This window comes from Balaenoptera musculus, chromosome 8, assembly GCF_009873245.2.
Source record: "Balaenoptera musculus isolate JJ_BM4_2016_0621 chromosome 8, mBalMus1.pri.v3, whole genome shotgun sequence".
Classification (NCBI taxonomy): domain Eukaryota; kingdom Metazoa; phylum Chordata; class Mammalia; order Artiodactyla; family Balaenopteridae; genus Balaenoptera; species Balaenoptera musculus.
Genome location: NC_045792.1, coordinates 98,212,284 through 98,229,644, shown reverse-complemented (window position 1 = coordinate 98,229,644; position 17,361 = coordinate 98,212,284).

The window sequence follows — 17,361 nt, the reverse complement described above, 5'->3', positions numbered from 1 at the left end:
CCAACTTTATGTTCTTGATTGTACAATTTTGACTGTATAAGAATGTTTTGGTTTTCCTGAGATGAACGCACATAGCTATCATCAAGTTATCAAAGTATTGGTGCAAGAAACCCCTCTGAAATGAGGAAACACTGGGGATTAGACATAAATATTCTATATGGAGAATAAAAAGGTTTCCCTCAAGAAGTCATTAGTAAATGTCTAAAGATACAACTCCTTCCTACCCAGAAGGACCTCAATAAATATTTATTCAGTTGAATCACAAGAGTCATACACTACTGCTCAAATAGTTCCTTCAAGAAATAGACCAGCATGTCACAGGCGCACAGAGGCTTGTAGAAGTTCCTATAGAAATGTGAAAAAAGCAAAACTGACTTCATTCAATTAATAAATATGTTAATAGTGTACTTACTTCATACAGAGATTGTGTCAAGAGAAGAAAATCAGTCCAGTCACGAGACAGGCACATTTTTAGAAAACACAATGGAATGTGATATGGCCCAAGATGGTGGGATGGATGGATAACTATGGAGACACAGGGAGAGAAGGAAGTCATCAGTCCTGCTGAGCCACTGGGAGCCTGGGAGGCTCTAGTCCAGATGGCGGTGGAAGGAGACCATGGAAATGGGAAGGTTGGAAAGGAAGGGTGGGATCCCATAGACTCAGCCGACTGAGTGGGATTTCTTGAGTGGGAGGAATGGAGTGACACAGTAGAGGATACTCGGCTGGGGTAAAAGTGGCAGAAAAGGTTTCCTAGAACAAGTGACTGTTGAGTTACATATTAATTGATAAGAAAAAGTTCACTGAACAGAATAGTCAAAGTAATGACATTCCAAACCCAGGACCACCTTGAGCAAGATCCTAGAGAGTTTGAAAGTGTGGGGTGTTTTAGAGCTAGTAGATAGACTTAGGTGCCTTTTCTGGTGTTTCCCCACTTCCCAAACCTGAAGTCCCTTATGTAACTCCCCAAAATGTTCAGCTATTGCCAAATGCCCCACCCCACCCTGCCTCAACAATCATTGATCTTTCCCTTCTGGAAATACCCTGCAATCCATGTTATTCATGACGTTCCCCCAGCAACCACCACCACCTTTATCAAAACCTTCCGGTTCTCTGTTTGGTTTGCTAAAGGCTTTCTTTTCTGCTTAGACACCATGTAAAGGTATCAATAGCTTAAAAAGTTTGTTGGGTTTTCTTTTGGGGGGGACGACCATGCGGCTTGCAGGATCTTGTTTCCCTGACCAGGGATCGAACCCGGGTCCTCGGCAGTGAAAGCACAGAGTCCTAACCACTGGACCGCCAGGGAATTGCCAATAGCTAAAAGTTTTATTCTTGCATGTAAAGATATTGGCTAAAAATTTTATTCTCTCTTGAAAATTAGTGAATGTTAGCCAAGGTTCTTGTGGCTTTACTCAAAGGAGTAAGTACTTCTGTAAGAATTTCAGGCACCATGACATACCAAATGGGACAAACATTTGGAGGTATTACAACCGTCCCCAGATCATGGTTCTTGAACACCAATTTGGGCAAAGAGAAAGGTGTCATCAGTGATGGTTCCTTCTGAGGGCTCTGAGGGAAGGATCTGGTCCAGACCTCTCTCCTTGTCTTCTCCCTATGTCTCTTCACATCATCTTTCCTCTATGCATGTCTCTCTCAGTGTTCACATTTCCTCTTTTTAATGAGGACATCAGTCATGTTGGGTTGGGGCCCCTCTAATGACCTCACTTTACTTTGATTTTCTCTGTAAAGATCCTGTCTTCAAATAAAGTCACACTTTGAGGTACTGGGGGTTTGGACTCCAGCATGTGAATTTGGCAAGGGACACAAGTCACCCAATAACACAAGAATTATAATGTCCTTGGATAAGCCTACACAAGTTCCCTGTTGCCTGTGGTAGATTCTGGGTTTCCCCAGAATCAGACCCTGAGACAGGGGTTTGAGAGCATGTGGTTTGCTTTCAGGTAGGGAAGTGGGGAAGTGAGATAGAGAAGGGGAGGAAGCCAGAACAGGCCATGTTAATGAGCAGCTTCCTGATATTGTTAAATGAGGCTCAGACCCACTAGGACCTCTGGGAGACAGCACAGAGCACACTTCGGATCTGGTCCTTCCTAGGAATGAGGAGTCCGGGAATTACTCACAGGTCCTGTCACTCCATGACTGAGGACTGCTCCTAGGGCCTTAACTCCCTGGCTTACCAAGCTATAGGGCAAGTGGTTGGAAAAAGAGCGGCCAGTATTTGCAGTAGGAATCTCACAGATGGTGTGTGCTAGAGCCATGGGAGCTGAGGGGATATGAGAAGGGCTCTGACAGCATCTCCCAAGACGTGATACACAGCTGTGGGTCACCCCAAGATGGAATCAAGACCCCATACTAGATGGAGGCTTCATGGACGAGCCAACTTCACTGAAAGAATTCCTTCTTGACGTTGCCCAGTGCTCCAGTGAGGAAATCCTCTTTCAGGCCACAAGTGCTATGTGAAGAAGAGCCCTCTCTCCTTGACTGCTCATTCAGCCAATATCTTGACAATGGATAAAAAGATGCAATGACATCACGTTGGTTGGGAAGCAGTAACAATTCCCGTTCCTTTTAGACTCTCTCAGCTTCATCACAGAATGAAAAATCCATAGTACTAATTTTTTATTGCTAAGCCAAAACACTCCACCTTATTAATGAATGGTGCAACCTGCAGAAGACCTCATGTCTCCAGGCCACTGGGCTGGGAGTACAGACCTCAAACTCTTAATTTTCCTTTTTGCACATTAGAGTTCCAATCCAAAACTGCTTTCCTTCCTCCACTCTCTCTCCTTTCCCTTCTCTTCCCTTCCCCCTTCTCCTCTTCTCTCTCTCTTTCTCTCTCTCTCCATTACCACTTTAAATACGTCCTGCTACTTTCTCTCCTCTTAAGGCTTGCTTATGTACCTTACACTCTATTATGACCAGTAATTAAGATGCAGTGCTATAAAATGATAGGTCATACCTAATTCCAGAGACTCTCTTCCTTCCATCAAATCCTAATTCTTCCTCCATCCTATCTGTTCTTCCCATATGCTGAGTCATATTCTAGTGATATAGTGACACCACTAATAATCCCTCATATTTATATAGCTCAGGAAATCAGAGAGCCAAGGGCCTCTGATTTGAAAGGTCATCTAGGCCAGAAACTGTGCCACTATCTATATATAATTCCCCTTTTGTCAAAGACAGGAGTTGCAAACTGGTGAACCACAAGAGAAATCCAGGCATCAGATATGTTCTCTTTGGCCCAGGAAGGGTTTTAAAAATCAAAAAACTTCCCATTAAAAAAATTCAGAAAATAAAAAATAAATAGATAATTCAATTTCAACCTTCTCTGGAAAAACAAAAACAATCTTTTTGCAACATAGGGTAGCACTTGGTTAGAGCGGAGAGATGGCCGCTCTCTAGATAAGACAGGGCCTCTCCTATTCTCTATTCCTCACCCCTCTCTGTTGAATTATCTTCAGCACATATTGTGCAGTTACTTGGCTGCTGATGTTTGAATCTTCTACAACAATCCCCAAGAATCGCGTGAGCATATGCTTGAGCACCCCTCGAGGAAAGGAGCTTGCCGTCTCCAAATCCAGCCATTCCCTCTGTGAGCAGGTCAGCATCCCAGGGCTCTTCCTTAAACTATGAAAGCCAAGCATCCACCACTGGCCCTCGCCCATCTCCTAAACACTAGACAAAGGAAGAGATTCTCTTCCAGTGAGTTTTCTCCAAAGTGAGCATCCCCAGTTTCTTGTCTAACAGGGTTTCTAGCTCCTTCACCATCTTGCTTTTTATTTTCAGGACATGTGCCACTCTGTTTTTATTCCTTTTTAAGTATGAAATCCAGAAATGAAGGTTTCCTCCTGAGAGATTCAGCTCCTCCCTTTATCTTCTCTAGAATTTCATTCATGTACTAATTAAAGGAGTCTTGACTAAACACTTACCAGGTGCCAAGTGCTGTGCCAGGCCCTGGCATCACATTGGCAAGCAGCAAAAGCTCAGTGCCTGCCTTCCTGAGGCTCACATTCCAGTGGGAGAGAGTGTTACTCTGCCATCTCCCAGAGAAATGTAAACTTGCACCTTGATGTATGCAAAATAAATTCCAGATGAATCCAAGAATTTAGACACGAAAAGAAAATAAAAGTTTCACAAATCTAAAGGAAAACATCGGTGAATAATCTGATTTTTCTTAGCGAGGCCTTTCTAATCACAATAGGAAATCTCGAAGCTGCAAAGGAAAAAAAATGGATAGCGCTAACAACATCAAATTTTAACATTTTTGGAGGCTAAAAGTATCATAAACAAACTCAAAAGACAGACTGAGGGAAATATTTGCAACCCAAATGATTGACAAAGGACTTCTTTCCCCAATATACAAATTACACTTACAAATCAATTGACTAAGCCCATAAAAATTTTATAAAAGAAATATAAATTATGCAAACAAATGAGACAATTCTGAACCTCATTAATAATAAAAGAAATACAAATTAAAATAATGAGATATTTTCTAAGTAAATATTGGCCATGATGTTTGAAAACAGATGTTCCCTGGTACTGTCAACATGTAGGGACGTTGGCATTTGCATTCACTTCACACTGAAACTACCCTTCGGCAGGGAATTCAAGGATGCACTCATTTTAAATGTTCTGGTTCTGCTATTTTAATTGTTCATAGCCTTTATTCTCTCATCCAGCATGTCCCCATCACATCATGGCTTCCAGAACTAACTCACACCGGCACCTCCCCGGATCCTCAGACCGACCCTATTCGTTCTACTCAATTTATAATTTCTGGGACTCAGAACTGCTGTTCTCCTGGCCTGAAGGATTTCCACACAGCTTGTCTTGGTTTTCTTAGATCTCCTAGGAAACGCAACAATGGTCTGGTTAACTCCATGCTGTCCCTGCCAAGGTTCCTGATAAAGATGAAATCTGAACTGCCCTGGAGCGTCTTTCTAACCCAGTCCCCTCACCCACAGTACATGATGATTCTATCTGGAAAAGAAATGTAAGCACCTGGAGCTCCTGGTGAAACTGAGTAACATCAGAACCAATACCGTTGTGTTGATGCCCAGGGTAGTTCCGTGCAAGGTAAAGAAATAGACACTAACATTAATTCATTTAACATCTTATCTAGAAGTGCCTTTTCTCAACAAAGACTGCTTGTGTCCACGTGGTTATAATGAGGTAACACCCACTGGATCTATGTTCCCCAGCGTGTTCAGCTCATACTCCTTATCCAGTGCTTACACTCTAATGTCTGTGCAGCCCCACAAGCTGCACAGAGGAAAACAGAGGAATTTTATTTTATGTCATTTGTATTATGCAAATAATATTCATGATGAAGACAATTTTTCAAACTGTCTTTCACTCTCCTGCAGGTTTGGATTTGCCCTTCTTGAAGAATGTCCCCTCCCCCAGGTAAACTATGAAAGCAAATTATGCAACACCACCTTTTCAACAGCAATTTTAAACCACAAGACATGGAAGCAACCTAAATGTCCATCAGCAGAGGAATGGATAAATAAGATGTGGTACATATATACAATGGACTATTACTCAGCCATTTGCAGCAACATGGATGGACCTAGAGATTAGTATACTAAGTGAAGTAAGTCAGAGAGAGAAAGACAAATATCATATGATATCACTTACATGTGGAATCTAATTTTAAAAAATGATACAAATGAACTTATTTACAAAGCAGAAATAGACTCACAGATCTCAAAATCAAACTTATGGTTACCGAAGGGGAAGTGATAAATTAGGAGGTTCAGATTAACATATACACACTACTATATATAAAACAGCTAACTAATAAGGACCTACTGTATAGCACGGGGAACTCTACTCAATATTCTGTAACAACCTATATGGGAAAAAATATCTGAAAAAGAATGTGTGTATACATATATATATGTATGTATATATATATATATATAAATATATATATATATGTATGATTCACTTTGTTGTACACCTGAAAATAACACAACATTGTGAATCAACCATACTCCAATAAAAATTAAAATAAATAAATAAAACACAGTTGCTATTTTGCTGCAGTCCCTGGAATCGTTTACCCGTCCCAGGTTTAATTTGCCCCATTGTTAAGAAAAGGAGCCAACAATATACAAGAAGGAAGAAGGGTGGGCCTGAAGATGAGTTGAGAGTCCTTTCCCAACAATCCTGTGAACTTTTTATACCATATCTTCTTTCTTGGTATTAAGGATTTCAGTAAATGTTAGCTGAGTGTCTCTTTTCAATAAATGATGCTGGGAGAACTGGATATCCACAGGCAAAAGAATGAAGTTAGACCTTACCTTACACCATACACAAAAATTAACTCAAGATAGACTGAAGGTATAAACACAAGAGCTGAAACTACAAAACCCTTAGAAGAAAACTTAGGAGAAAAGCTTCCTGACATTGGATTTGGCAATGACTTCTTGCATATGACACTAAAAGCACAGGCAACAAAAGAAAAAATAGATAACTTGGACTTCACCAAAATTAAAACATTTTGTGCATCAAAGGACACTATCAACAGCGTGAAAAGGCGACTCACAGAATGAGCAAAAATATTTGCAAATCACATACTTAATAAAGGATTAATATCCTTTAATTAATATCCTATTAATATCCTTTATCCTTTATTAAAGGAACATATAAAGAACTCATACAACTCAACAAAATTTAAAATGAGCAAAGGACTTGAATAGACATTTCTCCAAAGAAGGTATACAAATGGCCAATAAACACATAAAAAATATTCAGCACCACTAATCATTAGAGTAATGCAAATCAAGACCACAGTGAAATACCACTTTACACCCATTAGGATTGCTATCAAAGAAACCCAGAAAATAACAAGTGTTGGTGAGGTTATGGAAAAATTGGGACCCTTGTGCATTGATGGTGGGAATATAAAATGGTGCAGTCACTGTGCAAAACAGTAAGTGGCTCTTCAGAAATTTAAACATAGATTTACCATATGATCTAGCAATTCCAATTCTAGGTATATACCTAAAATGTTTAAAACAGGGACATGAACAGATATTTGCATACCGATATTCATAACAGCATTATTCACAATAGCCAAGATATGGAAACAACCTAAACGTTCATCAACAGATGAATGGGTAAAGAAAATGTGGTATATTCATACAATAGAATATTATTCAGCCTTAAAAAAGATGGAAATCCTGCCATTCGCTACAACATGGGACGACTGGAAGACATTATGCTAAGTGAAATAAACCAGACAGAGAAGGACAAATACTGCACGATTCCACTTACATGAGTATCTAAAATAGTCAAACTCATAGCAGCAGAGAATACAATAGTGGTTTCCAAGGGAGAAATACTAGTTACTTCCCAGCTTTTCATCCAATATCTTGGACATAGAGAATTACTCACTGTGTTATAAAATCCATGTCTCATTTTTTCCATAGCAGTTAACACATTTTAACATACTTTATTACTTACTTACTACATTATTTACTTACTTACTGTATCCAATGTTTATTGTCTATCTCCTCCATTAGGATGAAATCTCCACAAAGGCACAATTTTTTTTTGCCTGTTTTCTTCAGTGAGAATCCTCCCAAACTGCTAGAAAAGTGCCCAGCATATAGTAGCCCCTCAATAAATAATTTATTAAATGTATGAATAAAATATTTTAGGCTATATCTATAGTGAAAATATAAAGTAACAAGTATAGACAGGCTATTTTTACAATACCTTTTGACAGGGGGTGGGGGGGATTCAAACCCAAAGAAGTAAATTTACTAAGGATAGAATTAGAAAGAATTCAGATATTCATTCCATTACAGGAAAAAAAGAGCACTTTTGTTATTGCTGTTGTTGTCGTGTGTGTGTGTGTGTGTGTGTGTGTGTGTTTGCACTACAATGTTTTAAATAAGGATAAAGATGGGAAAGGCAGGGGTGAGGGATAGATTGAGAATTTGGGATTGACATGTACACACTGCTATACTTAAAATGGATAATCAAGAAGGACCTACTGTACAGCACAGGGAACTCTGCCCAATATTATGTAACAACCTAAAAGGGAAAAGAATTTGAAAAAGAATAGATACATCTATATGTATAACTGAATCACTTTGCTGTACACCTGAAACTATCACAGCATTGTTAATCAACTATACTCCAATATAAAATAAAAAGTTTTAAATAAAAAGAATAAAGATATGTTGAGAAAAAGAAAAAGACACAATGTTCTTTTCAATGATTTTCAGAACAGTTCATGGTTTTTGAAGAAGAGATAAGTAGAAACAGCTGAGACCTTCTTTCCCAATAGGATTAAAAGGATAAACTGTGTAATGTCCATGAAGCATCTTGGTCTCCGTGAATAAACTGACAGATGAACCACAGGGAAGCCGGCAGCCTATTTTCCTTTCAACTTCTGTCAGCTTTCCCCAACTTCTCAGTGATTTATCTTCTTCACATCCTATAAGAAAGATTCAGGAGAAAATATTGTTTGAGGTTTGACCCAGCATCAGGCAAAATGAGATTCAGAACCTAGAACTGTCTTACCTTCTTTGAACTCCATCAGTAATAAAAACCTTTTAACCAAAATGCTTCATTCTCTTTTTGCCCTCTACCCCTACTGCTGCCAAAAAGATATGGGAGATCCATGGGGGATGGTGACGTTGGGGCTTGAGTCGCTCTGCCCTTGTGGTCATTTGCACATGGTTATGATGGCATTTTCCCTTCCCTGTAAGTTAGACAAATAGGATGTGAGCAGAGGGGGGCAGAAAAAGAAATCTGAGAAGTATTTCTGTCTGTCCTGTCTTGATGATCAAAGGACAGATCTTATGATCTTCATGACAAAAGAGAACTGTTTCGTGGGTTTTGCTGATCTTATCTGAAGCATTACGACTCCCAGATGATATCCGTAACCGTACACATAAGTAAATATGTAAATATACACTGGAACAAAAGACCCAAGATTATGTGTTCTGTGGGTTATATGCCATAATTCTACCCTATACCCATGCCTTTATGTGATAATCTAGTTAATTTGGCTTTACACCTACATTCGTTCATTCAAATTAATATATGTGAAAAATGGAAATCACAATTAAATTATTGGTGATGTTATTTTTGCCAGCTTTATTGAGATATAATTGACATTTAACACTGCATAAGTTTAAGGCGTACAACGTGATGATTTGTTACACATATGTGTTGTGAAGATGTTTGCTGCAGTGAGTTTAATTAACACATCCTTCACCTTACACATAATAATTACCATTTTGTCGCTGTTGTTATGGTCAGAACATTTAAGATTGACTCTCAAAGCAGCGTTCAAGCATATAATATAGTACTGTTAACTATAATCACCATGCTGCACGTTAGATCCAGAACTTATTCATCTTAATAATGAAAAGTTTTTGTGCCCTTTGATCAACATCTCCCCATTTCCCCAACCCCCAGTCCCTGGTAATCATCAATCTACTCTCTCTCTGACTTATTTCACTTAACATCATGCTGTCAAGGTTCATCCACGCTGCTGCAAAAGGCAGAATTTCCTTTTGTTTTATGACTGAATGATATTCCTCCGTGTGTGTGTGTACCACATTTTCTTTATTCATCTGCTGATAGACACTTCGGTTGTTTCCATGTCTTGGCTATTCTGAATAATTCTGCAACGAACATGGAAGTGCAGATATCTCTTTGAGATACTGATTTCATTTCCTTTGGATTTATATCCAGAAGTGGGACCGCAGCATCATATGTAGCTCTACTTTTAATTTTTGGACGAACCTCCATACTGTTTTCCATTGTAGCTGTACCAATTTACACTCCCAGCAACAGTGCACAAGGGTTCCCTTTCCTCCAGTTCCTTGCCAGCATTTGTCATCTCTTGTCTTTGTGATAGTAGCCATTCTAACAGGTGTGAGGCAATATCGCATCATAGTTTTGATTTGCAGTTCCCTTATGGCTAGTGATGTTGGGCACTTTTTCACTTACCTACTATCGATTTGTACATTTTCTTTGAGAAAATGTCTATTCAGGTCCTCTGTCCATTTTTTTTTCTTTTTTCTTTTAATGGAAGTATAGTTGATGTACAATATTATATAACTTGCAGGTGTACAGTATAGTGATTCACAATTTTTAAAGATTATACTCCATTTATAGTTATTAAAATGCATTGTCTGCATTCCCCATGTTGTACAATATATCCTTACTGTAGTTTTTTCTTTCTTTCCAGTTTTATTGAGATATAATTGACATATAACATTGTATTAGTTCAAGGTGTACAACATAATGATTTGATATATGTCACATTGCAAAATGATAGCACAATAAGTTTAGTTGACATCCATTAACTCACATAGTTACAATTGTTTTTCCTTGTGATGAGAACTTTTAAGATCTACTCTGTCACTGTGGTTTTGATTTGCATTTCCCTAATAATTAGTGATTTTGAGCATCTTTTCATGTGCTTATTGGCCATTTGTATGTCTTCTTTGGAGAAATGCCTATTCAAGTCTTTTCTCCATTCTTTAATTGGGTTGTCTTTTTAATATGGAGTTGTATTTTTTATATCTTCTGTATACAGACACTTTCCAAGATATATGATTTGCAAATGTTTTCTCACATGTGTGTTGTTTTTTCACTTCCTTGATGGTGCCCTTTTTTTTTTTAATTTGTAAATATTTATTAAAAAAACAAAACATAATGGTACAAAAAGGTTGAAAGTAAAAGAATTGAAAAAGATATACTGTGCAAATATAAACCAAAAGGAAATTATATAATAACGGATACAGTAGACTTGAAAGCAAAAGCTTTACTAGAAATAAACAAGGGCACTTCATATCAACAAGACCAATTTACCAGGAAGTTTTAAATTTGTAGGCACTTAACTTCAAGTTATATAGAGCAACAGAGCTACAAAGAAAAAATAGACAAATTCACTATCATAATAGGAGATTTAACATACTGCTGTCATTCACTGATAGAGGATACCTCTTTCAGAATCAGTAGACCCCCCCCAAAAAATTAGTAAGGATATAAAAAACTTAAATAACGTGAGCAGCAAATTTGATTCAACAAGCAGATATATGGTCACTATACTCCAAAACTTTAAATTACAAATTATTTTCAAGCACACTTGGAACATTTTTAAAACTGACCATATTGTGCTATAAGGCGAATTTTAACAAATTTCAAAGTATTAAAATTATACAAAGTGTGTTTCTTGACTTGTAGTTAAGCTACAAATCAGTAACAAAAAAGAACCTAGAAGTTATGAAATACACTACTTCTAAGTAACCCCCCAAAAAACAAATCACAATTGGAGCTAGAAAATAATTTGAACTGAATGATAATAAAAATATTACATACCAAAACTTGGATGTGACTAAAGCTGTGCTTACAGGAAAATGTATAGTCTTTTTTTTTTAAGGTAACAGTAGTGTTTTTTTTTTAATTGCACACATGTCTATAAACCTAATAAATAGGTTTTCTCTATATTTCTTTTATATAGCAGGTTCTTATTAGTCATCAATTTTATACACATCAGTGTATACAAGTCAATCCCAATCTCCCAATTCATCCCACCACCACCCCCACCACCCGAGCCGCTTTCCCCCCTTGGTGTCCATATGTTTGTTCTCTACATCTGTGTCTCAATTTCTGCCCTGCAAGCCGGTTCATCTGTACCATTTTTCTAGGTTCCACATATATGCGTTAATATATGATATTTGTTTTTCTCTTTCTGACTTACTTCACTCTGTATGAGAGTCTCTAGATCCATCCACATCTCAACAAATGACCCAACTTTGTTCCTTTTTATGGCTGAGTAATATTCCATTGTATATATGTACCACATCTTCTTTATCCATTTGTCTGTCAATTGGCATTTAGGTTGCTTCCATGACCTGGCTATTGTAAATAGTGCTGCAATGAACATTGGGGTGCATGTGCCTTTTGAATTGTGGTTGTCTCTGGGTATATGCCCAGTAGTGGGATTGCTGGATCATATGGTAATTCTATTTTTAGTTTTTTAAGGAACCTCCATACTGTTCTCATTGTGGCTGTATCAGTTTATATTCCCACCAACAGTGCAAGAGGGTTCCCTTTACTCCACACCCTCTCCAGCATTTGTTGTTTGTAAATGTTCTGATGAAGCCCATTCTAACTGGTGTGAGGTGATACCTCATTGTAGTTTTGATTTGCATTTCTCTAATAATTAGTGATGTTGAGCAGCTTTTCATGTGCTTCTTGGCCATCTGTACGTCTTCTTCGGAGAAATGTCTATTTAGGTCTTCTGCCCATTTTTGGAGTAGGTTGTTTGTTTTTTTAATATTGAGCTGCATGAGCTGTTTATATATTTTGGAGATTAATCCTTTGTCCATTGATTCATTTGCAAATATTTTCTCCCATTCTGAGGGTTCCCTTTTCGTCTTGTTTATGGTTTCCTTTGCTGTGCAAAAGTTTTGAGGTTTTATTAGGTCCCATTTGTTTATTTTTGTTTTTATTTCCATTACTCTAGGAGGTGGATCAAAAAAGATCTTGCTGTGATTTATGTCAAAGAGTGTTCTTCCTATGTTTTCCTCTAAGAGTTTTATAGTGTCCAGTCTGACATTTAGGTCTCAAATCCATTTTGAGTTTATTTTTGTGTGTGGTGTTAGGGAGTGTTCTAATTTCATTTTTTTACATGTAGCTGTCCAGTTTTCCCAGCACCACTTATTGAAGAGACTGTCTTTTCTCCACTGTATATCCTTGCCTCCTTTGTCATAGATTAGTTGACCATAGGTGCGTGGGTTTACCTCTGGGCTTTCTATCTTGTTCCACTGATCTATGTTTCTGTTTTTGTGCCAGTACCATATTGTCTTGATTACTGTAGCTTTGTAGTTTAGTCTGAAGTCAGGGAGTCTGATTCCTCCAGCTCCATTTTTTTCCCTCAACACTGCTTTGGCTATTTGGGGTCTTTTGTGTCTCCATACAAATTTTAAGATTTTTTGTTCTAGTTCCGTAAAACATGCCATTGGTAATATAAGGATTGCACTGAATCTGTAGATTGCTTTGGGTAGTATAGTCATTTTCACAATATTGATTCTTCCAATGCAAGAACATGGTATATCTCTCCATCTGTTGGTATCATCTTTAATTTCTTTCATCAATGTCTTATAGTTTTCTGCATACAGGACTTTTGTCTCCCTAGGTAGGTTTATTCCTAGGTGTTTTATTCTTATTGTTGCAATGGTAAATGGGAGTGTTTCCTTAATTTCTCTTTCAGATTTTTCATCATGAGTGTATAGGAATGCAAGAGATCTCTGTGCATTAATTTTGTATCCTGCAACTTTACCAAATTCATTGATTAGCTCTAGTAGTTTTCGGGTGGCATCTTTAGGATTCTCTATGTATAGTATCATGTCATCTGCAAAAGAGTGACTGTCTTACTTCTTCTTTTCCATTTGTATTCCTTTTATTTCTTTTTATTTTCTAATTGCCAAGGCTAGGACTTCCAAAACTATGTTGAATAATGGTGGTGAGAGTGGACATCCTTATCTTGTTCCTGATCTTAGAGGAAATGCTTTCAGTTTTTCACCATTGAGAATGATGTTTGCTGTGGGTTTCTCATATATGGCCTTTATTATGTTGAGGTAGGTTCCCTCTATGCCCACTTTCTGGAGAGTTTTTATCAGAAATGGGTGTTGAATTTTGTCAAAAGCTTTTTCTGCATCTATTGAGATGATCATATGGTTTTTATTCTTCAATTTGTTAACATGGTGTATCCCATTGATTGATTTGCATATATTGAAGAATCCTTGCATCCCTGGAATAAACCCCACTTGATCAGGGTGTATGATCCTTTTAATGTGCTGTTGGATTCTGTTTGCTAGTATTTTGTTGAGGATTTTTGCATCTATGTTCATCAGTGATATTGGTCTGTAATTTTCTTTTTTAGTAGTGTCTGTATCTGGTTTTGGTATCAGGGTGATGGTGGCCTCATAGAATGAGTTTGGGAGTGTGCCTTCCTCTGCAAGTTTTTGGAAGAGTTTGAGAAGGATGGGTGTTAGCTCTTCTCTAAATGTTTGATAGAATTCACCTGTGAAGCCATCTGGTCCTGGACTTTTGTTTGTTGGAAGATTTTTTTTTTTTTTTTAAGAGAGAAATCTTTTTTTTTTTTTTTTAACAGCTAACATTATTTATTTATTTATTTATTTATTTATGGCTGTCTTGGGTCTTCGTTTCTGTGCGAGGGCTTTCTCTAGTTGTGGCAAGCGGGGACCACTCTTCATTGCGGTGCGCGGGCCTCTCTTGCTGCAGAGCACAGGCTCCAGACGCGCAAGCTCAGCAATTGTGGCTCACGGGCCCAGCCGCTCTGCGGCATGTGGGATCTTCCCAGACCAGGGCTCGAACCCAGACCAGGGCTCGAACCCGTGTGCCCTGCATTGGCAGGCAGATTCTCAACCACTGCGCCACCAGGGAAGCCCTGTTGGAAGATTTTTAATCACAGTTTCAATTTCATTACTTGTGATTGGTCTGTTCATATTTTCTATTTCTTCCTGGTTCAGTCTTGGAAGCTTATACCTTTCTAAGAATTTGCCCATTTCTTCCAGGTTGTCCATTTTATTGGCATAGAGTTGTTTGTAGTAGTCTCTTAGGATGCTTTGTATTTCTGTGGTGTCTGTTGTAACTTCTCCTTTTTCATTTCTGATTTTATTGATTTGAGTCCTCTCTCTCTTTTTCTTGATGAGTCTGGCTAATGGTTTATCAATTTTGTTTATCTTCTCAAAGAACCAGCTTTTAGTTTTATTGATCTTTGCTTTTGCTTTCTTTGTTTCTATTTCATTTATTTCTGCTCTGATTTTTATGATTTCTTTCCTTCTGCTAACTTTGGGTTTTGTTTGTTCTTCTTTCTCTAGTTCCTTTAGGTGTAAGGTTAGATTATTTATTTGAGATTTTTCCTATTTCTTGAGATAGGCTTGTATAGCTATAAACTTCCCTCTTAGAACTGCTTTTGCTGCATCCCATAGGTTTTGGATCGTCATGTTTTCATTGTCATTTGTTTCTAGGTATTTTTTGATTTCCCCTTTGATTTCTTCAGTGATCTCTTGCTTATTTAGTAACGTATTGTTTAGCCTCCATGTGTTTGTGTTTTTTTACATTTTTTTCCCTGTAATTCATTTCTAATCTCATAGCATTGTGGTCAGAAAAGATGCTTGATATGATTTCAATTTTCTTAAATTTACTGAGGCTTGATTTGTGACCCAAGATGTGATCTATCCTGGAGAATGTTCCGTGAGCACTTGAGAAGAAAGTGTAATCTGCTGTTTTTTGAAGGAATGTCCTATGAATATCAATTAAAACTATCTGGTCTATTGTGTCATTTAAAGCTTCTGTTTCCTTATTTATTTTCATTTTGGATGATCTGTCCATTGGTGTAAGTGAGGTGTTAAAGTCCCCCGCTATTATTGTGTTACTGTCGATTTCCTCTTTTAGAGCTGTTAGCAGTAGTGTCCTTCCTTGTCTCTTGTAACGTTCTTTATTTTAAAGTCTATTTTATCTGATATGAGTATTGCTACTCCAGCTTTCTTTTGATTTCTATTTCATGGAACATCTTTTTCCATCCCCTCACTTTCAATCTGTATGTGTCCCTAGGTCTGAAGTGTGTCTCTTGTACACAGCATATATATGGGTCTTGTTTTTGTATCCATTCAGCTAGCCTGTGTCTTTTGGTTGGAGCATTTAATCCATTCACGTTTAAGGTAATTATCAGTATGAATGTTCCTATGACCATTTTCTTGTTTTGGGTTTGTTTTTGCAGGTGCTTTTCTTTTCTTGTGTTTCCCACTTAGAGAAGTTCCTTTAGCATTTGTTGTAGTGCTGGTTTGGTGGTGCTGAATTCTCTTAGCTTTTGCTTATCTGTAAAGCTTTTGATTTCTCCTTCGCATCTGAATGAGATCTTTGCCGGGTAGAGTCATCTTGGTTGTAGTTTCTTCCCTTTCATTACTTTAAGTATATCATGCCACTCCCTTCTGGCTTGTAGAGTTTCTGCTGAGAAATCAGCTGTTAACCTTATGGGAGTTCCCTTGTATGTTATTTGTCGTTTTTCCCTTGCTGCTTTCAATAATTTTTCTTTGTCTTTAATTTTTACCAATTTGATTACTATGTGTCTTGGCATGTTTCTCCTTGGGTTTATCCTGTATTGGACTTGCTGCGCTTCCTGGACTTGGGTGGCTATTTCCTTTCCCATGTTAGGGACGTTTTAGACTATAATCTCTTCAAATATTTTCTCGGGTCCTTTTTCTCTCTTCTTCTTCTTCTGGGACCCCTATAATGCAAATGTTGTTGTGTTTAATGTTGTCCCAGAGGACTCTTAGGCTGTCTTCATTTCTTTTCATTCTTTTTTCTTTATTCTGTTCTGTAGTAGTGAATTCCAACATTCTGTCTTCCAGGTCACTTATCCGTTCTTCTGCCTCAGTTATTCTGCTATTGATTCCTTCTAGAGAATTTTTAATTTCATTTATTGTGCTGTTCACCATTTTTTGTTTGCTCTTTAGTTCTTCTAGGTCCTTGTTAAACGTTTTTTGTATTTTCTCCGTTCTATTTCCAAGATTTTGGATCATCTTTACTATCATTACTCTGAATTCTTTTTCAGGTAGAGTGCCTATTTCCTCTTCATTTTTTTGTTCTGGTGGGTTTTTTCCTGACTCCTTCATCTGCTGTGTGTTTCTCTGTCTTCTCATTTTGCTTACCTTACTGTGTTTGGGGTCTCCTTTTCACAGCCTGCAGGTTTGTAGTTTCCGTTGTTTTTGGTGTCTGCCCCCAGTGGCTAAGGTTGGTTCAGGGGCTTGTGTAGGCTTCCTGATGTGGGGACTAGTTCCTGTTTTCTGATGGATGAGGCTGGATTTTGTCTTTCTGGTGGGCAGGACCACTTCTGGTGGTGTGTTTTGGGGTGTCTGTGACCTTATGATTTTAGGCAGCCTCTCTGCTAATGTGTGTGATTTTGTTCCTGTCTTGCTAGTTGTTTGGCATAGGGTGTCCAGCACTGTAGCCTGCTGGTTGTTGAGTGGAGCTGGGTCTTAGCATTGAGATGGAGATCTCTGGGAGAGCTTTCACCTTTTGATATGACGTGGAGCCGGGAGGTCTCTGGTGGACCAATGTCCTGAACTCGGCTCTCCCACCTCAGAGGCTCAGGCGTAGCACCCAGCCTGAGCACCAAGACCCTGTCAGCCACACAGTCAAATTTGCCTCTCTAGGTGAACTTCAGCAATTCACTTAAGCTCTCTGGGACTCCATTTCCTCACCTATAAATATCTGAGTTACAGAAACACAGCTGGAGAGTCATGGTTTACTCCCATTCCACAGTCT